Source organism: Malus sylvestris, chromosome 7 (assembly GCF_916048215.2).
Source record: "Malus sylvestris chromosome 7, drMalSylv7.2, whole genome shotgun sequence".
NCBI classification, from domain to species: domain Eukaryota; kingdom Viridiplantae; phylum Streptophyta; class Magnoliopsida; order Rosales; family Rosaceae; genus Malus; species Malus sylvestris.
The window spans coordinates 14,112,790-14,137,287 of NC_062266.1; the positions used below are offsets into that span (position 1 = coordinate 14,112,790).

General features: G+C 37.8%; 1 protein-coding gene and 1 pseudogene across 9 annotated transcripts in view; one reads left to right on the forward strand and one right to left on the reverse strand.

Moving 5' to 3' along the window:
- LOC126628584 (methionine aminopeptidase 1A-like) overlaps window positions 1-24,498 on the forward strand; it is a 93,509-nt gene that overhangs the window by 19,184 nt on the left and 49,827 nt on the right. The gene's annotated exons all lie outside the window — the stretch shown is intronic.
- On the reverse strand, window positions 4,988-12,647 carry LOC126630113 (RNA-dependent RNA polymerase 6-like; annotated as a pseudogene).

Consider the following 24,498-nt stretch of genomic DNA (forward strand, 5'->3'; position numbering starts at 1 on the left):
AACGTCGTTTTTCAGGATGTCATCACCAAGAAAGTGATTGGTGAAGGGTTCTTCCTTAATGGTCTCTACTACCTGTGCAAAAACTCAGTCATGCCTAAAGCGTTTCAAGCTGGAACCAAGTATTTTGAACATCAACAACTTTGGCACCAAAGACTTGCTCACCCATCTGAACTTGTTTTGTCAAAATTGTTTCCCGGTTTTTGTCAATCACCCTTTGAGTGTGAAACATGTCATTTTTCAAAGTCAGTCAGACTACCTTTTGTCACTTCTGTTTTTAAGACATGTAAACCATTCGAGTTAGTACACACGGATGTTTGGGGACCTACAATTGAATCAATGGATGGTTACAAATATTTTGTCATATTTGTTGATGATTTCACTCGTACTACCTTTCTATACCTTATGAAATCAAAAAGTGAGGGTTTCTGCATATTTAAAGACTTCCATAAACTTGTACAAACTCAATACAACTCAAATATTAAGGTGCTTAGGTCAGATAATGGCACTGAGTTTCTGTCCAATAACATGATTCAGTACTTGAGTTCACAAGGGATTGTTCACCAAACCAGTTGTGTAGGGACACCCCAACAAAATGGGGTCTCAGAAAGGAAGAATAGAGATCTGCTTGAAAAAACTCGATCTCTAATGCTGCATATGAATGTTCCCAAAAGATATTGGTCACATGCTGTTCTCACTGCTACCTATATAATTAATAGACTTCCAAGTAAAGTATTGGGGTTCAAAACTCCACATGAAACTCTAAACAATAGGGCAGTCAACTTGGCGCATCTTAAAACGTTTGGTTGCAGCTGCTTTGTCCATGTGCAAGCACCTCATCGTGATAAATTGGAAGCTAGAGCAGTGAAGTGCATTTTTGTTGGGTACTCACCAACTCAGAAGGGATACAAATGTGTTGACCCTATCACAAAGAAATGTATTGTGTCAAGGGATGTTCGTTTTGATGAAACAATGCCCTACTATAAAAGCAATGAGACTTATATTAATGAGAATGAGACCTTGAGTGATTTGCTTCCCTTACCAAGAGTCACTGACCATGATACACTAGCAGAGGATCACATCAACAATGGTCAAATCATTGAAGGAGTTCAAGATGACTTGATTCCAAGTGTGGGCCAACTACACTCTCAATCTATCAGTGAGCATACAAGTGAAGCTCAGACAGACCCAAGCCCTTCTCTACCAACAACACCACTTCTAGAAGCTAGGAGATATCCCATTCGAACAAGACAGCCACCAGCTAAGATGATGGACTATGTTACTTATGCCTCACGGCATCCTCACACTAAAACTCTCAATTACAACTGTTTCTCAAAGTCTCACAGTGCATTTCTCACTGAAGTTGAAAATAATGTTGAACCTAGCACCTTTCAGGAGGCAAACCAATCATCTAAGTGGAGGAAGGCAATGTCAGAGGAATTAGAAGCCTTGAGTGACAACAAAACCTGGAGTCTTGTTCATTTACCACCTGGAAAAAAGGCTGTTGGCAGCAGGTGGATCTTCAAGGTAAAATTCAAAGCTGACGGCTCAATTGAAAGGCACAAAGCCAGACTCGTTGCACGTGGATTCACTCAAACTTTTGGAGTGGATTACAAAGAAACCTTTGCACCAGTAGCCAAGATGAACACTGTCAGAGTTCTCTTGTCTGTGGCAGTTAATTCTGGTTGGTCCTTGTATCAAATGGATGTAAAAAATGCATTTCTACATGGAGAATTACAAGAGGAAGTGTACATGCAACCTCCACCAGGTTATATTCAAGCCCAAAATGGTATGGTCTGCAAACTTCACAAGGCTATTTACGGTTTAAAGCAATCTCCAAGAGCTTGGTACGCCAAGCTCAGCTCAGTGTTGGAAAGGGCTGGTTTTCTTAGAAGCAATGCAGATTCCTCTCTATTTGTTCGAACAGGAATGCGAGGAAGATTGATGATTCTTATCTATGTGGATGATCTCATAATCACAGGTGAAAGTGAAACTGAGATTGCAGCCTTAAAGCAATCTCTACAAGAGACCTTTGCCATCAAAGACCTTGGGAGGCTTAAGTATTTTCTTGGCATAGAAATGGCTACCTCATCCAAAGGACTATTCCTAAATCAAAGAAAATATGTAACTGATCTTCTCAAGGAGACAAATCTTCTTGATTGCAAACCTGCAACCTCTCCAATTGACAGCAAGCTCAAGCTTACTATGTATGGGGAAGCTCTTCATAATGTGAGTTATTATCAAAGACTGGTTGGTAAGTTAATTTACCTCACCATTACTCGTCCTGATATCACCTATGCAGTGGGCATAGTTAGTCAATTTATGCATTCTCCCACCGTTGATCATCTCAACATTGTCAAACGGATCCTTCGTTATCTTAAAGGGTCCATTGGACGGGGAATTCTCATGCAAAATAACCAATCCACAAGCATAAGTGGTTACACTGATGCTGATTGGGCAGGCAATGCCATTGATAGAAGGTCCACAACAGGCTATTGCACGTTTGTTGGAGGCAATATTGTAACTTGGAAAAGCAAGAAGCAACAGGTCATTGCTCGGTCTAGTGCAGAAGCTGAGTATCGTGCAATGGCAGCCACTGCATGTGAGCTTATTTGGCTCAAAGGTCTTCTATCTGATCTAGGGTTTCATTGTTCCAACTCCATACCACTTATGTGTGACAATCAAGCAGCCATGCACATTGCTGCTAATCCTGTCTTTCATGAAAGAACGAAGCATATAGAGGTGGATTGTCATTTTGTTCGATCTCAGGTTCAATCTCAGGTCATTCACACTGTGTTCACTCGTAGTTATGATCAATTGGCTGACTTATTCACCAAAGCACTACCATCTGCTCAGTTTCATCGTCTTCTGGGCAAGCTTGGCTCAATAAATCCCCTTGATCCAGCTTGAGGGGGGGTGTTGGAACCAAGAAGTATGGACATTGAATATTGTATAATAAACTCAAGCACATGCAGCACGGGCAACATATATTCTTGTTCTGTCAGCTTTCTATCTCCACATCATGTGTGGTCTTCGACAAAGACAAGCACGGGCAGCAACTCTTGAATATTGTACAATAAACTCAAGCACATGCAGCACGGGCAGCATATATTCTTGTCCTGTCAGCTTTCTATCTTCACATTATGTGTGGTCTTCGACAAAGACAAGCACGGGCAGCATGGAGAAGGTTATGGAGCTGTTAGTATTATAAGTCCTCTCAGTTTTTTATCTTTGTGTTGTCCCAAGAGTTTTGTATAGGGATGGGTGGTTGTAACCGGTTCTTTACTACTCATATATATGAGTTAGTTGTTAACTCTTAACACATACGAAAGACATATATTTTTGAACATAAAAATCTACACATTCTCATCATCTTCATCATAATAATCAGATTTCGAGAATGACAGTGAAGAATTACTGTCATCAACATCATCAGAATCATATACGACAAACGCATTTGTGGCTTGCATATTTGTGTTGCACTGTGGTTATTGGCTTTGGTTTCTGGGATTAATGTGGGATGGAGAATCTCATGCAGCAACAACAAACGCATCTGCGACATTAGTACTTGTGTTGCACTGTCTTGGCTTTAGTTTCTGGATTAATGTGGGGTCGAGAATCTCATGCGGCAACAAGAAATGCATCTGCGACATGAGTACTTGTGTTACGGTATTGTAGTTGGAGAAAGAGAGAGTTAAGCAGCAAAGAAACAGAGTTAAACAGCAAGAAGGCGTGAAAGAAGACTCAACAAGAAGAGAAACTGTTAACTAGAACCTATTGTAAAGGGACCCAATGTATATAGGAAAAGTGGAGATGCTCTCCTATTTATAGGAAAAGTGGAGGCTAGAAACTAGTCCATGATTGGTTGACAAAATGGCGAGATTACCACCAAATCCGAAAGCGTAAAGGCCAAGTTTATGCATGCAAGCGGTGTCAATTGCATGATAAACACCTTGACATCTCATTTGCCACGTACAGCCGCAAGACTGCTCACAAGTAGCTCTAATTCAATCCTAAATCATTTCACGCCACGCCTAGATTGTAGCTCCCAACAGTCAACAACTAGGGTGCTTATTGGGCACATCTAGAACAACGTCATAAAAAAAAATAGGAATAAGGTTGGAAAGAAAATCATGCGTTTAAAATGTAGTAATTGAAAAAAAATCAAAATTAATCTTATGAATAATATTTTTAGATAAATATATTTTCAAAATATAGGTTCTCACAAGAGATTATTTTATAAAGTCCAAAAATTCTTCAAAACCTTAAAATGAGTTATATTCGCCATTTTTTCAACCTCATATAAAGCTCATCACTAGAAGTGCTCTAAGAATCAGATCCTGCTACTGTAGAAGTAAAACACATGGGCTCACGGATTAGACTAAAGTTAAAAACATAATAGGAGACAGCTTTTCAGATTAGTGAAGGGACAGGGAAGCTTTGCAGAAGGGATTCTACAAACAATCATAAAAACTTTGGTAAAAACAAATTTGGGCCGTTCTTCAAAAAAAAAAAAAAAAGGCCGTGGGGCCCGGGAAAGATTAAAGTTAAATACATGGATTATTTTAATTTTTTTGGAAGCTATTATTAGATCAGTTTTGTTACCTTGTACAGATATATAATGTATAATCCGTTTTCAGAAAATGGTATTCAGAATCAGTTATCATAACAAAATTAATTATCATAAAATGATATTAAGAATCATTTTTCGTAAAATGATATTTAGAATCAGTTTGCACAAGGGAGTAATTAGAATCACTTTTCATAACGTCGCACAATGGGCATAGTAGTTCCCTTAAGTATAATGTTGAGATTTTAAACATCAAAATTCATAATGTTGCACGATGCACATGGACGTTACTGATTCAATAGCAAAATGTCGGCCATGTTTGCTTCAACTTGATAGTTTTCCGTACACTGAAAGGTTCCACATCAGAAGCTTGTCACTGTTGACATGAACCTGTTTGTTAATGGTAGGTAAGCAACGTATCTAACGGGTTAATACAAAAATTTCTAAGTAAAACACTGAAAGAGTAACTTTCATTGCCAGGGCAGGAGCAATCTTACCAATCCCATTGAAAGGTGTTGTTGCAGATGTAGACGGAAAGTATTGGCCCATCCAACTTTTGATGTCACAGATGGTAATATTCATGCCTTCAGCAAAAAACCAGGCAGAACGGTTTTGCTCAAATGATTGAATGAGAAGCCGAAGAAAGAGTACATACGACCACACAAGTAAAAGCCTTCAGTCAAAATGGCATGCATCCTTCTGAATACATTTGTTTCCTGAGCAGAGGGGTTTGCTGCCATAATTTCCTTCAAAATAGGAGCACCCTCCGTGTTGAGAATTAAGCTACCTACTAGCCTTGGAGTTAATCTGCAGAAGCTAAACCTGCAGTTGAAATCGAAAGGAAGCTGAGAAGTTTTGAAGAAATGAAGAACTTGCTAATTTAGAAGGAGCCGTTAGATTCAAATTACAACGGCTAGTTTCATTTCCAGTTTTAGAAAGATTACAGCTGGTGTTCTTATCTTTTTAATTGTACTATGCTTCCTCATCTTCTTCCAAGTGAATGGATGATATCCTCCGATAACCATTAATGGCCGGAGATGAGTTCTAGGTCTCTAGAGTGTAGGATCTGTTTTTGACCAGCTGTGAGGAATATAGTCCTTGTAATCTCTTTTGTTCTAATTAATGAAAAACACAGACTCTTGCTCCCCACTCTCTCTCTCTTGAAAAAACACAGATTTCTTCAAACTACTACTGAAAGTTTCAACCTTTATAAAAAATTATCAACCTAAACACCATGCCTGGTACAATTTCAAACATGGTATCAGAGCACTAGGTCTGATTCCGAAGAAATGGCGTGATACTGTGAGAGAGATCCATTAAAAAAAAAAATTCAGAAAACCTTAAAGGTGGTACCTTTATAACCATTTGAGCTGTGTTACCTGAGAAGATGGCTGGATCAAGCTCATCCGGTGGTGATTTACGAACACCACAATTTAATGGCTCAAACTACGATTTTTGGACCGTGAAAATGGAAACCATTCTCATAGCCTATGATCCATGAGATGTGGTTGAAGCTGGCCTTGCTGAACAACAAACTCCCAGAGAGGAAGTTTCTGAGGATGAAGGAGAAAGCGAGTCAGAGCACATTCCAGTTGAAGGACCAGTTGTCTCAAAGGAGAAAAAGATCAAGAATGCCAAGGCTCTAAGTCTCATTCAAGGAGCAATCATTGATGAACTTTTTCCTAGAATTCGGAATGAGAAGACTGCAAAAGGTGCTTGGGACATCCTGAGAAGAGAGTTCAGAGGAGATAAAAAGGTAAGAGCTGTGAAATTACAAGCCATTAGAGCTGATTTTGAATATCTAAGGATGAATGATGTTGAATCTTTGGATGACTACCTGGCTCGGTTCTTTGAGATAGTAAACAACTTGAAATCTCTAGGAGAAGATGTAACAGAGAAAAGAATTGTTCAAAAGCTGTTGATGAGTCTAAGTAGGAGAAATAAGTCCATAGTGTCAATCATTGAAGAAACCAGAGATCTAGACACTATTAGAGTTGAGGAAGTCCTAGCTTCAGTGAAAGTCTATGATAAAAGAGAAGATTTGCATGATGAAAGAGATAAATACACAGGTACTGAGAGGGCTTTCAACAGTCTTAAAGTTAGAGGAAATGGAAATAGCACTGGAAATTTCAAAGGGTCTCAGTACAAGACAAATCCAAAATGGAGTCAATATAAGAAGGGAAAAAATTGGTCTCAAAATGGAAACTGGAACAATACCAGTGGTTCAAGCTGGAACAACAACTTTGCGGGAAACTGGAACAATAAATCCAATCCACAGAACAAGCAAGGGAGTAATAGTCAAAGTGGTGTAAAACCTCAGTGCCAAGTCTGTGAGAAATACCATTTTGGTGTGTGCAGATATAAAGGAAAAGCCAAGTGTGGAAGGTGCAATCGATTTGGTCACTTAACTAAGGATTGTGACAATGGTAAACAAGTTGCAAACTGTGCAAAGGAAGAAGATGCAATCACAGCAACCATGTTCTATGCTTGTCATGCAAGTTCAATTGCATCAAGCAAGTCTGTGTGGTTTGTGGATAGTGCATGCAGCAACCACATGACCTCTCAAGAGTCCTTATTGATTAACCTTGATAAGTCAGTGACCTACAAAGTAAAAATGGGTACTGGAGACCTTGTTCAAGCCACAGGAAAAGGGACACTTGTAGTTAAGACACGAAAAGGGAGAAGGTACATAAATGAAGTGCTGTTAGTTCCTGGATTAGATGAAAATCTGCTGAGCATAGGGCAAATGATGGAGCATGGGTACTACATTCTATTTGGAGGAAACTATGCATTAATATGTGATGATAGTAGTCTTGATAATGTTGTTGCTAAAGTTGCAATGACTGGAAATAGATGTTTTCCATTGTCCATGGAATCTGTCAACTCAGTGGCAAGGAAAGCAGCAATACAAGAAGATCAATGGGTTTGGCATAGAAGATTGGGCCATTTGAACTTTACTAGCATGAAGAAAATACAGCAAACACAAATGGTGTTGGGTTTACCTGATTTCTCAGAAAAAGAAGGAGTATGTGAAAGCTGTGTGTATGGTAAAAGTCACAGAGAACCATTTGAGAATGAGAAACCTTGGAGAGCAAACAATCTACTTGAATTGGTGCACACGGATGTATGTGGTCCAATGCAAAATGAGTCCATTGGAGGGAACAAATACTTCATCCCATTCATTGATGATTACTCAAGGATGTGTTGGGTATATTTCCTCAGAAATAAGTCAGATGTGATAAATGTGTTCAAAAAATTCAAAGCATTTGTTGAACTTCAAAGTGGATTCAAATTGAAGAAACTAAGAAGTGACAGAGGTGGAGAATACACCTCACATGAATTCCTTGAGTATTGCAGTGATCTTGGCATGGAGAGTCAACTGACTATTGCCTACTCACCTCAGCAAAATGGGGTTGCTGAGAGAAGAAATAGAACCATTGGAGAAATGGCAAGATCAATGATGTCTGAGAAGAAAATTCCTGCCAAGTTTTGGGCTGAAGCAGTTGGCACTGCAGTGTATCTGCAAAATAGGTGTTATACCACTGCAGTCTAAGACAAAACACCATTTCAAGCTTTCATAGGGAGAAAACCAGGTGTAAAACATCTAAGAGTGTTTGGAAGTATCTGTTACAGTCACAGTCCATCAAATCTTAGATAGAAATTTGATGACAAAGCAAGCAAGGGAATCTTTATGGGGTATGGCAGTTGTCAGAAAGGCTACATGATCTATAATCTTCAAACTAAGAAGATCATACTCTCAAGAAGTGTTGTATTCGATGAGAACAAGTCCTGGAATTGGGAAAGCAAGCAAGATGAAACTGTCTACATGCCTCTCACCATTGGAAATGAAAATTCTGAGATAATTGAAACTGAAGAATCCCCTCATGAAACTCACATCATTGACTCTCCAAATCTCATTCAATTAGTCTCAGATGATGAATATGTCCCTGGAAGCAACATTGCCAGTACCAGTCAAGGTTTAACACCAAGTAATACACCAGTAAAGCTGAGAAGCTTGGAGGACATCTATGCAAGATGTCATATGACCATTATTGAACCTGAAACCTATCATGATGCTATTGAAGACAAAGCATGGAAGGAAGCAATGGAAGCTGAGATTGAAACTATTGAAAATAATGGAACTTGGGAGCTGGTGGAAAGGCCTGCAGACAAACCAATCATAGGAGTCAAATGGGTGTTCAAAACCAAGTTGAATCTGGATGGAACAGTTCAATAACATAAGGCTAGGTTTGTGGCAAAAGGGTATGCCCAGAAACCTGGTATTGATTATAATGAAACATTTGCCCCAGTGCCAAGGTTAGATACAATTAGAACCTTGATTGCACTTGCAACACAAAAGGGTTGTAAGCTGTTCCAATTAGATGTTAAGTCAGCCTTCTTGAATGAAGTACTTGAGGAGGAGGTTTACACTGAGCAACCAGAGGGTTTTGAAGTTGAAAATGCAAGTCACAAGGTCTATAAGTTAAAGAAGACTCTCTATGGTTTGAAGCAGGCTCCTAGAGCCTGGTACAGTGAGATTGACACTTATCTCACTAGTTGCAATTTCAAAATGAGCACCAGTGAGGCTACCTTATATACCAGAACTGATGAAGAAGGAAATCTGATCATAGTCTCTATATATGTTGATGATATAGTGTACATTGGAAGCAGCAATACATTGTTCAATGAGTTTAAAAGAGACATGATGCAAAAATATGAGATGACTGATTTAGGACTCTTACATCATTTCTTAGGAATGAGAGTTCTACAAACTGATAAAAAGGGTTTTTATTCATCAAAGCAAGTATGCAAAGTCTTTACTCGTAAAGTTTGGCCTAGAGGATTGTAAGTCAATGACAATTCCTCTACCCACTGGTGAGAAACTGAAGAAAGTTGATGGAAATGAGTTGGCTGATGAAGGTTTGTTTAGGAAAATTGTTGGCAGTCTGTTATATTTAACTGCAACCAGGCCTGATATAATGTATGCTGCCAGTTTGCTATCAAGATTCATGCATGGTCCCACGAAGAAGCACATGGGAATAGCTAAAAGAGTTCTCAGATACATTTAAGGTACTTTCAGCTATGACATTGAATTTACAAGGGACAAGGATACTGTTTTGATTGGATTTTGTGACTCAGATTGGGCTGGCAGTGAAGATGAAAGTAGGAGCACATCTGGGTATGCATTCAGCTTTGGTAGTGGTACATTTTCATGGGCCTCAGTCAAGCAAAACACAATTGCATTGTCAACTGCAGAAGCAGAGTATGTCTTAGCAGCTGAGGCAACAGCTCACGCTATCTGGTTAAGGTTTGTGTTGGATGATTTTGGTGAAATGTAAACCGAAGCAACACCATTGTTTTGTGACAACATGTCAGCAATATCGATGGTAAAAAATCCGGTCTTTCATCAGAGAACCAGACATATAAACAGGAAATATCACTTTATTCGGGAAGCATTGCAGCAAGGATCCATTGATGTGAACTGCTGCAGAAGTGAAGGACAGTTGGCAGATATATTTACAAAAGCCTTGCCTAAGGATCGATTCAATTACATGAGGATGAAGTTAGGAGTTAAGCTAGTAAGCAGCTTAGGAGAAGCTGTTGAGAATTAAGCTGCCTACTAGCCTTGGAGTTAATCTGCAGAAGCTAAACCTGCAGTTGAAATCGAAAGGAAGCTGATAAGTTTTGAAGAAATGAAGAACTTGCTAATTTAGAAGAAGCCATTAGATTCAAATTACAATGGCTAGTTTCATTTCCAGTTTTAGAAAGAATACAGCTGGTGTTCTTATCTTTTTAATTGTACTATGCTTCCTCATCTTCTTCCAAGTGGATGGATGATATCCTCCGATGACCATTAATGGTCGGAGATGAGTTCTAGGTCTCTAGAGTGTAGGATTTGTTTTTGACCAGCTGTGAGGAATATAGTCCTTGTAATCTCTTTTGTTCTAATTAATGAAAAACACAGACTCTTGCTCCCCACTCTCTCTCTCTTGAAAAAATACAGATTTCTTCAAACTACTACTGAAAGTTTCAACCTTTATAAAAAATTATCAACCTAAACACCATGCCTGGTACCATTTCAAACACTCCGACCTCAGAACAAGGGAGTTGATTGTCTGCATATCTTCGTCCATAAAGATAACCCTTAAAAAATGATCAGCAACTTCCTTATATTTTTTAAGAACCTTATTTGAAAGTCCAACCTCTGGCCCAAGACAATAGGCTTTAGTTGGTGTGATAACCAACCCCCTAACTTAAAAAACGTCGTCCAAATGCTTAGGATCCTTGAAAAGCATAGGATTCTTCAGCAACCAATCTTGGACAACTTTAAGTGTCTTACAGCATCAAATTCTGGGTGGTTGTAAGTGCGCAAGTGCTTCAATGCAGCCACATTGACATATTTTGGTTGGCTCATCAGTAAATCAAAGAAACAATCTGACAACTGGTGCTGATTAAAAATGCTTTTGTGCATTCTGCATTAACCAAGAACATTGCCTCAAAGGAAATATCATCCTTGTAATGAATACAGAAGAAAGGATCAGGAGCAGGCATTCCAAAATTAGGTTCATCCCGAACCTTAGGAGGCTATCTTAAGCAAATCTCCACCACCATGTGTTCTCTAAAATAACTCATGACCTTGTTTAACTTTGCACCATGTCGGGTGGGTATTGAAACTTTGTAAAAATTGCAACGCCAATAGCCCCACTAGGAGTAAACTCTCTGGTCCTAATCCAAGGATCATCATCATCTGACAGATCATATGGGAATGGTTCGACAATGTCATCATCAGCAGTTCTATATGAAACTAAGGGTGATGAAGGCTGTAGAATTATCAAGAGAAACGGCCATACTGCCCACTTCCAACAACACCGATATTGTCCCCAACTTGGTAATTACCACCTGCACAATCTGTCAGGTGTGATGTTTTATCACAAAAGGTCTCGGTATTAGTTGGAGTGAGATTAGAGTATTTAAACTCTTCTTTTTGTTATTGATAAGGTCAATGTGGGACATTTCAACACGCCTTCTCATGTGAGACCCAATTAACAGGTCACATGTGGAAGATCCACACATCGATAACCATGTGGAGCCAAGGGGACTTACCTTACACGCGGGGCCAAGGGACCCACCATCATAGCGCGAGGCCAAGGGGACCCACCCATCACGTGGCAGTACGGTACGGGCCCGCTCATTGGTTCTGATACCATGTAGAATTATCAGAGAAACGGGTCATACGGCCCATTTCCAACAACACCGATATTGTCCCCAACTTGGTAATTACCACCTGCACAATCCTTCAGGTGTGAGGTTTTATCACAAAAGGTCTCGGTATTAGTTGGAATGAGGTTAGGCTATTTAAACTCTTATTTTTGTCATTGATATGGTCGATGTGGGACATTTCAACAAAACCAGCAGTAACAAAATTACATGACTTGTGGTATGTGTATTGCTGGATTTCAGAAATGTCTCTTACCAAGAACTGTACCATAAAATCACATTTGATTACTGCATGCTTCCCTGTCCCTTTAAATGAAAATGTAGTGGTAAAACAAAATTTGCACGTTCCAACAAGACAAACCACAATAAAGACAGTAGCACAAGGAGGTCCTCTCCAAGCAACAAAAAATTCATCAACAGCATGAGGAGGTCTTCTCCAAGCAACAAAAAATTCATCTTGGCAGACTAAATTTCCAATCTCAAAATGTACATCAGATATCATTACCGGCATATACTTTTGATCCTTGAAATATTGATTCTCAGAGCCCAAAATTACTTTCCACGGTTTATTGTTGTAAAAAAGTTGAGAACGTCTTGCTGCGTCCATAGCATATTTCACTGAATCAGGAATGATAAAATGCACAAATGCATGAGGCTCCACCATGACATAAACATTTCTTTCTAAAATACTGGAAGTATTAATGATTGAAACATCTGGAAATGAGTCTTCAAGGGTCCAAGAAGTTTTCAACCACATACCTACACTCCCAATGTTATTTTCCAACTACATTACAAGATCACTCACCTTCACATGCCTACCAAATCCGCCAATGCATAGTTGAGTTACCGCTTCATATTCCATTTTCTCTACAATATCCAATAAAAAATAAAAATGAAAATGAAAAATCGGATCCGTAAGCCTGATATTATACGTGAGTAGATACAGTAAAATAGAATAATATTCATACAGAAAGTTCAGAATAATATTCATACAAAAAGCTCAACCAAAGTCATCATCTATAACAAAAAACCAATAAAAATAGTAGGGTAACGCAAACTAAATGACATAAAAGTTGATAATTGACTTATTTCTTATAGATGACACATCATTTAGTTTCCAAATTTAGTTTACCTACCATTAAGGCTCCAAATTCAATCAGTAAATCAAACTGAATGAAATAATAACAAACACAATACAAGCCAACAATATGGTTAGACTACCTTAGACCCACAACAGACTCCCACACGCACAACGCAAAGTGTTGGTGAAGCGTCATGTAATTCAATGAAGAAAGGTGAGGTTCCATGACAAAGCTAATAGGCAATATGGAGAGTAGCCCAACCTCTTATAAGCCCAAGTAAGGTTCCTCCTACCATCTATGTGAGATTCATATTCTCAACAAGCCCCTCACGAATTTTCAAGCCTAATACATGGACAACACAATGGGGTGACGTAGAGCGCATGTTTGGCTTGAAAATTCACCACATGTGAAGGGGTGTGTTGATAATGAATCTCACATTGATGAAGAAGGGACCTTATATGAGCTTATAAGTAAGTTGGGCTACTCCCCATATTGTCAATTGGTTTTATGGTGGAACCTCAACTTTCCTCGTTCAGAACATCATATGTAACCATGAAGAACACTTAACATTAAATAATCAAAATCGGAAAAGAAAAACAAAACCATCTTCATCTTCAGCACAACAATCTAAATAATGAACCATGAAGTTAAACTAACAAAAATACATGATCAGATTCATCAGCAAAAAGAAAAACATGTTTATAAAAATCCGAAACAAGAAATTGACAATAAAAAAAGAAAGAAGAAAAAACCCTTGCCTTCTTTAAGAAGTTCCCGTTTTGTGACTCTGAATAGAATGGAAAAGGGAGAGTGAAGAATTGACGAAGAACAAAGGTGGTCAGTGAAGAGTTTGATGAAACGCCACAGTGAAAACGTGTCAACTTTGATTTATTCTTCAATCTTTTAATGGGTACTTGTTAGTGCATTGGAAGCCGAAACACCCTTACATGTTGTTGATCCTAAAAACTATCTAGCCTATGTAGTGCATAACTCGAGTAATTAATGGGCTAATTATGTCCTTTGGTCGAATGCGGGGCGTGCCAACTTGTTAGCTGTAGTAAAATGAATGTTGATGTGGCGTTAGGCGCGCTGCTGACTTATTGATCTCGTGACTGCGGCCGAATAAGAAACACATCTCAACCTTCAGGTTCTAGAGCCTAAAGACAAGGATGCTAGTTCTACAAAGTTCACATACGGCTTTCAATGAGCCGAATGTAGTAACTTGGTAACACCTCACTTCGCCGAGAAGGTTGATGAAATGACATCTTCCAATAAGGACTCGGAAATCCTTGTGGATCGAGACTTGGATAAATAATCAGTCGGTCTTGAAGTAGTGCTATTTATCCAAAATGAAGGTGCTCATCGATCGACTGATTCTACGGCTCCAGTGTTATTTATCCAAACACAAGATGTTGCCGGTTGCCTTCACAATGTTGTTTATCCAAACTGAAGATATGTTGGCGGGAAAAAAGAAAATAAAATTCTTAAGGTCTTAAAGAGGTTGTTTGCATAGGGCAGTTGTGTGTTGATTTAGAGGGGCCCTTGTAAGGAATACAAATACACCATAGTCAAAAATCACAGAAATGCTAACAAGTCACAAACACAAGAACATCAATTACCAACATAAAGATAAATATGAAAGACATACATGCAGCACTAGATGATGAAAATGATGCCATGATAGCCCTATGAAAACAGTTAACCATCTCTCTTTGCAATACCACGAGTGCTCTCAAACAATAAGGCTTTGACAAAGAATGAGCAGGGTATTGCGAGAGCAGTGATTAACATTTATATTCTCAATGTTCTCCTTATTGATCTTTTATTAGATCAGCATAGAACACAAACATCATAGTTTGTATCAAACATGTGTATAAACACATTCCTAGTACACACATAAGTCCGTAAAACTTGGACCACATTTAGAACTAGTAATCCTATAAGAAATAGGTTTACTTAAAGCTTATTAACAAGACTTCTCCATATCACATTCGGACACTATAACCGGCTCCAATGTCATGTTCATACTCATACTCTAACATTCTCCCCCTTGAGTATGAAACATCCCACTTGAGTATGAAACATGACAACCAGTTTTGTTTGAAACATGGAAGTGTTCACCAAGTCTGAATTAAACATTAAGATTATCTTCACTCACAAGTCTACCTATACATTTCTAACAGAACTCCATCTGCACACTTACATAATTTATTCTGGAATACATAACACTCAATTTGTACTTGTAACCATGTGAATCTTGTAGCAATCTCAAATTATATTACCCCACTCATTTAAGCTAATCTTAACCTGTCAAAATCAAGAGTCTGAGTATCAACTAATAAAAGTTAACCAACCACCATTCTTACAAAAGAACAGAACAATAGTTCTCTAAAAAGCGTCAACAAAATCTCAAATTGATTTCTTGCAATCCAAAATATCATAAACAAAATAGTCTTTTGGAATAATAAATCAGCCAAAAGGAAAAATTGAACACTAACTGAAAAACCAAAAGAAAACCTCAAGCTAGAAACTAACTGAGTAACTCATACCAACAACTAACTAAACATCTTAAAGTCTGTAGCTCCAGTAACCAAGCATTATTGAAGAGGCATCAATAGTAGTCTTTAAGATTCATGTTACTACTCACTCCCACTTGTCAAAGATTCCAAAACTCCCATCTTGACAACATGTCCCTTGAACACATTATTTGGTAATGCTTTTGTAAGTGGATCCGCAATCATCAAACTAGTTGACAGATACACTATATCTATTTCTCCTTTCTTAACAACTTCTATGACCTTAAGAAGCTTAACATTCATCAATCTAGATGTTTAAGTCCTTTTGTTATGCTTAGACAAAAATACAGCAGCATTGTTTTCACAAAACATCTTCACATGTCACTTTACAGAATTGACAATCTTCATCTCAGTGAAAAAGTTCCTGAGCCAAACTACTTGCTTCATTCCTTCAAGACATGCTACAAACTTAGCCTCCATTGTCGATGTTGATACAATGGTTTGCTTAGCACTTCTCTACGAAACAACAGCTCCAATCATCATGAATATATAGCCACTGGGGACTTTCTCTCATCCTTGTTTGCTACAAGGTATGAATATGTAAAAACAGTCAATTCCAATGAATTCTCTCAACCATACACCACCATATGCCCTTTTGTTCTTTACAAATACCTTAAAACTTTCTTTGCATCACCCCAATAAGCCTTACCTGGATTTGATTGAAGCATGCCTAATAATAAACCAACAATGAATGCCAAGTTTGGCATTGTGAAAATGTTAACATACATAAGGCTACCAACTAATGAAGTATAAGGCTTTGATTAACCTCAAGTTCATTCTTAGGACACTGATCTTTGCTGAATTTATCTTATTTGTTAACTGGAACATCTGCTTTGTTACAATTCTCCATGTTGAATCAATTCAGTACCCTTTCAATATAACCTCTTTGAGATAAACCAAGAAGTTTTATGTTTCCATCTCTCACAATTTCGATTCCCAAAACATAATGAGCCTCACCTAGGTCTTTCATATCAAAATTGGTACTAAGAACAACCTTAGTTTCTTGCAGTAACTGCTTGTTTGAACTAGCAAGGAGAATATCATCAACACAAAGAATTAGGAAAATGAACCTAGAGCCCTTGAACTTAATATAGATGCAGTCATCTAATTTGTTTTCTGTAAACCCTTGCGTAATAATTACTTGATCGAACTTGAGGAACCATTGTCTTGAAGCTTGCTTAAGTCCATAAATTGACTTATTAAGCTAACACACCATATATATATATATATATGTGTGTGTATGTATGTATGTATGTATGTATGTATGTATATATGTATATCTTCCAATAAGTCCCCAAGCTGTTTTCACATCCATTTGGTGCAATTCCAAATCAAAGTGAGCTGTTAATGCCATGATGACTCTCATTGAGTCTTTGGAAGAAACCAGTGAAAATGTATCATTGTAATCTATACCGTCCCTTTGAGTGAAGCCCTTTGCTACTAACCTAGTTTTATACCTCTCAATTCTTCCAACAACATCTCTTTTGGTTTTATAAACCCATTTGCATCCTATAGGCTTGATTTGTGATGAAGAATCCACGAGGGTCTAGACATTGTTCTTGAACATTGAATCCAATTCTTCCTTCATTGCTTTTTGCCACAAAATGACTCGAGGACCTTGCATTGCTTGATTGCAATTCACTGGATCATCTATGTCTCCTAAATCAAACTCAGCTTCTTACAAATAAACATAATCTTGTGAGATAATTGGCTTTCCAACTCTCTCAGATTTTCTCAGTGAAGGTTGGACAAGTAACTGATCTAAATCTCAAGTATGATGAGCTTGAACTTGAATATTATGATAATTGAACTGTTCATACAATTCTTGAATATCTGGCACAATCATAGTTTCATCTATCTCATGGTCTGAGTCACAAGTAGATGCAGGTAGCTTTGGCGATTTGGAACCAATTCATAATTCATCAATGATGAAGTTCCATCTAGTTGCTCAAGTTCTTCAATAACAAAACTATCTTGAACAAGGTCTGATACATCTTCATCCTCCATAAACACTACATTGTGAGTTTCTTGTACTCTAGTATGTGCTTGAGGGCAATAGAACTTAAAGCCTTTTGATTTTTCATAATATCCAATGAAAAAACATGAGTGGCTTATGGAATCCAACTTCTTTTCATTTGGATTGTAAAGTCGTGCTTTAGCTATGTAACCCCAAACATGAAAATGATCAAAACTAGGTCTTCTACCTGTCCATATTTCAAACGGTGTCTTTGGAACTGCTTTCAAAGGAACTCTATTCAAAATATAGTTTGCAGTTTTCAAAGATTCTCCCCAAAGAAACCCTTGCAATTTGGATCTAGAAATCATGCTCCTTACCATTCCCATCAATGTTCTATTTCTTTTCTCTGCTAGTCCATTCTGTTGTGGTGTCCCCGGGGTGGTATATTGAGCCACAATGTATGAAATCCCGTCCCCGGATTTCACTATTTAAAGGTACGTATTTTTGTATTATTAATTTCAACACATTTATATATACGGTGTATGTTTTTTTGAGAAGCCCCTCGATTGCGTATTGTTGTAATAAAATATAAAATAAAAACTAGAGCTGCCAACTAGCAGCTAAAGAGAAAAAAAGAAGAAAAGAAAAAAATGAGGAGAGGCTGCCTGATGGTAGGGGGGAAAGAAAAAGAAGAGCGATCGGAGAAAGGAGGGAAGTGGGACGAATCAGAGGAGGGGAGAGGAAAGGAAGTGCCCAATCAAATATGGGGAAATGAAGGAAATGAGGGAAGGTGAGAAGGAGGGGGAAATCAGGTTCCCCTTAACCCGCGCCACCCAACCCGTTTTCTCCATATTTTCTTGTGGTTTTCCATTGAATTTCCAGCGAATTGGACCAATTTATCATACCAATCATCATCTCTCCACTCTCTCTTCCATTTCCACCCAAAACCTACCTCGCTTGAGTTCCGAGGGTGTTCTGGTGAAATTGGCCGATTCCAAAGGGTCCCAACCACCACCGCCGCCACCAATAGGCTCCCCTCAAACCCAAGAACAAAGCCCAAGTCGTGGTAAAGGCGTCGGAGCTCGCATGGAGGCCGAATTGAAGAACACCCAATTCTAGGGTTTCGGTGGTTCATAGGCGATTTAAGGTGTTTCCTGCCTAATTGGACTTGGCCACAAGCATGAAACTTGCTCCACTCATTGAGATATACTTGCCTGTAAAATTTGGTAATTTTTTAAAATAGTTGAATTTTTCCGGCTAGTCGGGGCGGCCTGTGGGCCGAGACCCCATTGGTTCTCCTAAACTAATTTGGATACCCTGATTCCATATGTGACGTTTGATTGACGAAATCTCTTCGTATGACTATAGTTTTGATAGAGACCGCCACTTGGACATTAAATGAATCGACGATCCGACCATTGGATCGTCACCAAACTTTAATATGTTATAGTATCTAATATTTGAGGACACTAGGAACTTATGGATCGAGAATATTACATACTGATCTTCCTGAATAGGATTTGTAAGTTAGTAAAATAAAACATCGACCGCCACTTGAATTCGTGATTGGCGGAGATCCGACCGTTGAATCGTATTGAAATATTAGTACGTTGTTCTAAAAGCATAATGTGGACTTTAGGAAGTTACAGATCTGAAATCCAATGGGCGGATCTTTCGAATCGAATTATGTAGAGTTGTGGACTCTACCGTTGACCAAGAGTTGACTTTTGGTCAACATGTCTCGAAACGTTCTAGATGATAAAATTTAGTACCATGGGAGACTAAGTGAAGTTTAGTGGGCCTACATTGGTTAGAGAATGGTTTGAAAATATGTGATATGGTTATTACCTTAATTCCTCTTATTAATATCATTTGTGAATATGAATTGGTCTTATAAATGTGATTTCTATTGAATTGTGATTTTCATATATTTAGCCACAGACCTATGTTTATTAAACATGATTTGGCTTATGTACTGATGGTGGTTCTGATATATGTGGCTTTAATTATCTTTTTTAGTAATGTGAATAATGTGTATAATTATTTTATGACAATGCGATAGTAGAATCATATTAGAAGTATTTTATAGAACTTATATACTTGTGGGACATATTAGTTGGTGGCCATGAGATGTTGATGGTGTAGGTAACTATGTTGTAACTCATAGGGGTTGAGGTGTTAATAGGTTATGTGTTGAATTTACTGCACCATGTAGCAGTGGTACATGGATGGTCCTGCTTGGTATATCCGCGTTGGGGGACGATACATATTTCAGGGGTGATCATGCTTGGTATATTTGTGTTGGGTGATCATGGCCTGCACGATTAGACTATGCTTATGGTCTTGCTTGGTTTATCTGCGTTGGGGGACCATACGCATTCTAGAAGTGATCATGCTTGGTATATCCGCGTTGGGTGATCACTACCTAGAGCTATATGATACAGTTCTGCTTGGTATATCTGCGTTGGGGGACTGTCAGGGGTGATCAGGTTTGGTATATCTGCATTGGGTGATCATTGCCTATGTTATTAGACTATGCATATGGTTCTGCTTGGTATATCCGCGTTAGGGGACCATACGCATTCTAGGAGTGATCATGCTTGGTACATCCATGTTGGGTGATCACTGCCTAGAGCTATATGACACAGTCCTACTTGGTATATCTGCGTTGGGGGACTGTTAGGGGTGATGAGGATTAGTTGTACTTGGCACATGTGAAATAAGTGATCATAGTTTAGTTAGATTCTGTTAAGTGGTTCGGAATCCTTGCTCTTATTGATTTCCATAAGGTTAGTCTAGAACCCTAGATTCGAGTGAGTAAGAATTAACCACAATAGACCTTGTGAAGATAAATTAGAATTACCATGTTTATTACTTATAATCCAAGTAGGGAATTATATTGAGTTCCTTAATTAAATTCAGGAAATTATATGTTATTTCATTGATTGATTAATGTAGCTAGATGTTAATATCGGGCATCTTTGATGTTGATTAATTGACGTGATTGTGGAATGATGTTGGGTATGATTGAGATTATTATGATTAGATTAGTTGATCATTGTGACTTGAGAATAATATTGTGCTTCGTTGGTTCTTTGATATGTTACATACTATGAATTGCGGTATTATGTGAAATATAATGATTTATATGATGGATGAATTAGAAAGCATCCGTGTAAGAATGGCTTACCTGTGTGCATGGAAAGGTGATAATTGTTGTTTGGCATAAGGTTGATGTGTAGTGTGGTACTCTATGACTTTTGCTAAAATTATTCTATGAAAAGATTAGAGTTTGAAGAATGATGAACTACGAATGGCTTGATCCCTATTAAGGGTACGGAGGAAATCTAACGATGAGGTTAGATGCAGCCATAAAGTATACGAAAAATTATTACGCAATTTAGACCTTGAGTGGTGCTTATTACATATCCAAGATGCAGGGTATGTTAGATGTACGAGTAATTGGTGACGTCATGTGTCGATCCTGGACGCAGGTCGGGATTGGGGCATGACACAATGCCTTATTGCTCAAGAAACAAGCAAATGACCCCTTATGTTACCTTTTTCTATGTACCTACCAAAGTATTCCACTCCCTTATCTAATCTAACAATTTTAATCACTGTATTTAACTGTTTTTCAACTTCACTTTCAAAGATTTTAAAGCAGTTAAAAGCTAAGGACTTTTCACTAATCAGAAAAATATGGCAGTGCCTTGAGAAATCATCAATGAAGCTTACAAAATATGAATTCCCACATATGGTTTTCACAAGGAAAGGACTCCCTTTAGCATCAAACTTTCTCACATTAGTCATTTTTCCCTTTAAGCAATCAACACACTCAGATGCATTTTTGCTTTCTTTTAGTTGTAACATTCAAAATATCAAGTGATTAGCTATAATTGTGCACTCTAATCTCCACAGATGATCATGTAAGAAAACTTTTCCAATTAATGAACCTTTCTTGGAAAATTTGATACAAGTATCATCATCAATGAAAACATATTTCCATTTAACCAATTTTGATGCAGAAATTAAGCTTCTTCTCATTGTAGGAACATATAGAACATCATTCAATTGCATTATGAAATCAATGGTTAATTTTAGTCTAACCACTCCTACAACTTCAACATGCACTTTTGTTCCTTCTTCAACAAAGACATTGAAAGAGTTGGTTTCCTTTTGTTTTTCAAAACCATGCAATGAGTTTGTGATATGCACTAATGATCCATTATCAAACCACCATGAATTACCAGGAATTTCAATAAGATTCGACTCCTCACAGACATAGACATTATCCTTTCCCTTAGCTTTTAACCACTCCTTAAAAATTTCACAATCCTTTCTATAGTGACCCTTAGTTTTACAGTGATGATATCTAACTTTCTCTATGTTTTTTGTCTTTACATTAAAATTGGTAGATTAGGGGAATTGAAATTTTTAGCACTCACAACATTTATCATCAGGCTTGAATTTAAAGGTTTTACTAGAATTGAAGTTCTTTCCTTTGGTGGCTTGCACAAAATTGATAGATTTAGCTTCCTTGTTATTCTCTTGCTTTTGTCGATTTTCTTCTTGCACACATTCTATAAGTTCATCCACTGTCCAAGTCTTGTCTTGTGTGTTGTAAGACACCTTCAGTTGGATGAACTTCAAGGGCAAGGCTTGTAGGATCATAAAAACAAGTTGTTTTTCACAATTTTCATGTCTATTGAATTAAGTTTCTCAGCTGCATCAGTCATTTTCATGATGTGGTCTCTAATTGATCCTCCTCCTTCAAACTTATAAGTAGTGAGAAGAGTCATGTGTTGAGAAACCTCTCCCTTTTGTGATACCTTGAATTTGCCTTCAATAGCCTTGAATTAATTGTTGGATATATGTCAACAATCTGTGATAATTTATATATGCTAATAAATAATAAATGCGATAAGAATTAATAGAATATAATTTAGAATACGAATTATAAAAACAGACAACTTGAAGATCGAGGCTTGCGTACCGCAATGTCCTTGAAACAGAAATTTCATCCCTACTCTGTGCTTGTAGTTCTACGGATGTCTGCTTCACCAGGATTCAACGATCAAGTTAAAATTCCAGCACCGGAAATTTTATTTTCTGGCGAATTTAGTGTGGTTCTCTCAGTAAGAAGGTTTAGGAATGTAGAAGATGAAGTTGATTATTTTCTATATTCTAAATGCCATGCAGATGGATGTATATATAGCAGATGGATGCCTGTTTGCAACAGGTATGAAAATGGGGTGTGATTGTTGGGAGACATCTCTTCAGAGGGGTGCTTTGCTCTGTGTTCAGAAAGAACTCTCAGACTTCATCTGAAAGGATGAGTCTTTTCATAAAAAATAAATAATTAATTAAATTCGAATTTAATTAAAAATAATTAAGTATTGAAGAAGTTATGAACGTTTGAAGTTTACCTAGTTTCCTGCGAGTTTTCCAGTTTTCCCACAAACCAGTCATCTTTCAGGCTATTTTTCGGCCATATTGGGCAACCATTGGGCTTCCAAATAGGTATAATCTTGTTCTACACTTTCCTATCTTCATTTTGATATATTATGGGTCGAATTTGGTTAAGAATCGATTGAGTTACGAAGCTTTGAAAATTGCCCAAAGAGTTTTTAACGGAAGGACCAAAATCATGGATGGTGGACAATCTTAGGGACCATTTCTATTGATTATGCAAATCTCAGGGACCATTTTGGATATTTAGCCTTGTATCAAACATGTGTATAAACACAATCCTAGAACGCACATGAGTCCTCAAAACTTGGGCTGCATTCAGAACTATTAATCCTACAAGAAATAGGTTTACTTAAAGCTTATTAACAAGACTTCTCCATATCAAATTCAGACATTATAACCAGCTCCAATGTCATGTTCATACTCATACTCTAACAGCCCTTACACGTTGCTCAGCGCCTCATATTTATAGCAGTGAAGTATTTACTAGCCAATCCATGCAATTCCGACCCAAAGCAGAATACTCCTTTGAGATAGCTATCGCATAAGCCTTTGTCATCATCTTGATATCCTGGAATAGTTGGCAACTGCATTTCTTTCTGTTCAGACTAGATACACTAGTCTCATGATAAGGCTCATATTTAGAATTGTTGCCAACTTCAAATTCCTATGCGCCACGCACCATATCTTATCACCCATTCACCAGATCATCTACGATTCTACATGCATGGAAAATGGTCTCCTAATTTCCTACGTACATGCATGAATCCAAACATTTTATCTCCAAACCCACGTGCACCATTTTGAATGTGTGCAGCATCAGGATTACTACTTGGTGATAATCATCACCAATCTTGTTTATCAAATCCCACTTGTAGCTTTATACCATTATGATGATCAACAAATCCCTCTATCATCCAAAATACAATCTGCATGCATGGTTTTCTGTTATGGAATACAAATTCAGTCCTTATCCTCATTTATCCCAAACCAATTGGATCGACTAATAATTAATTTTAATAGAATTCCACGCACAAATCAACTTTGTAAACGCCAAAGATATTTCCAAAGTAATTACTATAACAGTAATTACATGAAAATTTCTTTCATCTCCAGAGTCATCCAACGACTTCAATGCAACAGGCTGATGGTGTAAAACTGGGTCCAAACACATGTATCTTTGGAGTTCCAAGCTAATGCATCATCAATGCATGAGGCAATTCCTAACTCGCCCCCTTCGGAACCGGAAAGGTTGGATAATTGTGGTTTGGCACTAGTTGTTTCTAAATTTGGTATTCTTCTCGTGTTTCCTTTGGCCATTGAGTGACTATATATTTTTTTTACATTTTTCACACTTCTACATTAAATTATTAAGATTTTTTTATTAATTTCGCACTCAAACAATAAACATTGTTCATGAGGGGTTTGGAAATCTTATTTATTATATATTAGGACCCGTCCCCAATTTTACAACATTGTTCAAGAGTGAATTGACGAAAATGCCCCTAAAGGAAAGATTGTTGACTTTGGTTGACCATCATTTTGTGACAAGTATGAGCTGACCATCATTTTTTTGACACATATGAGCTACTATTTTACCATGTTTGCGTAGTACTCGTTGCTACA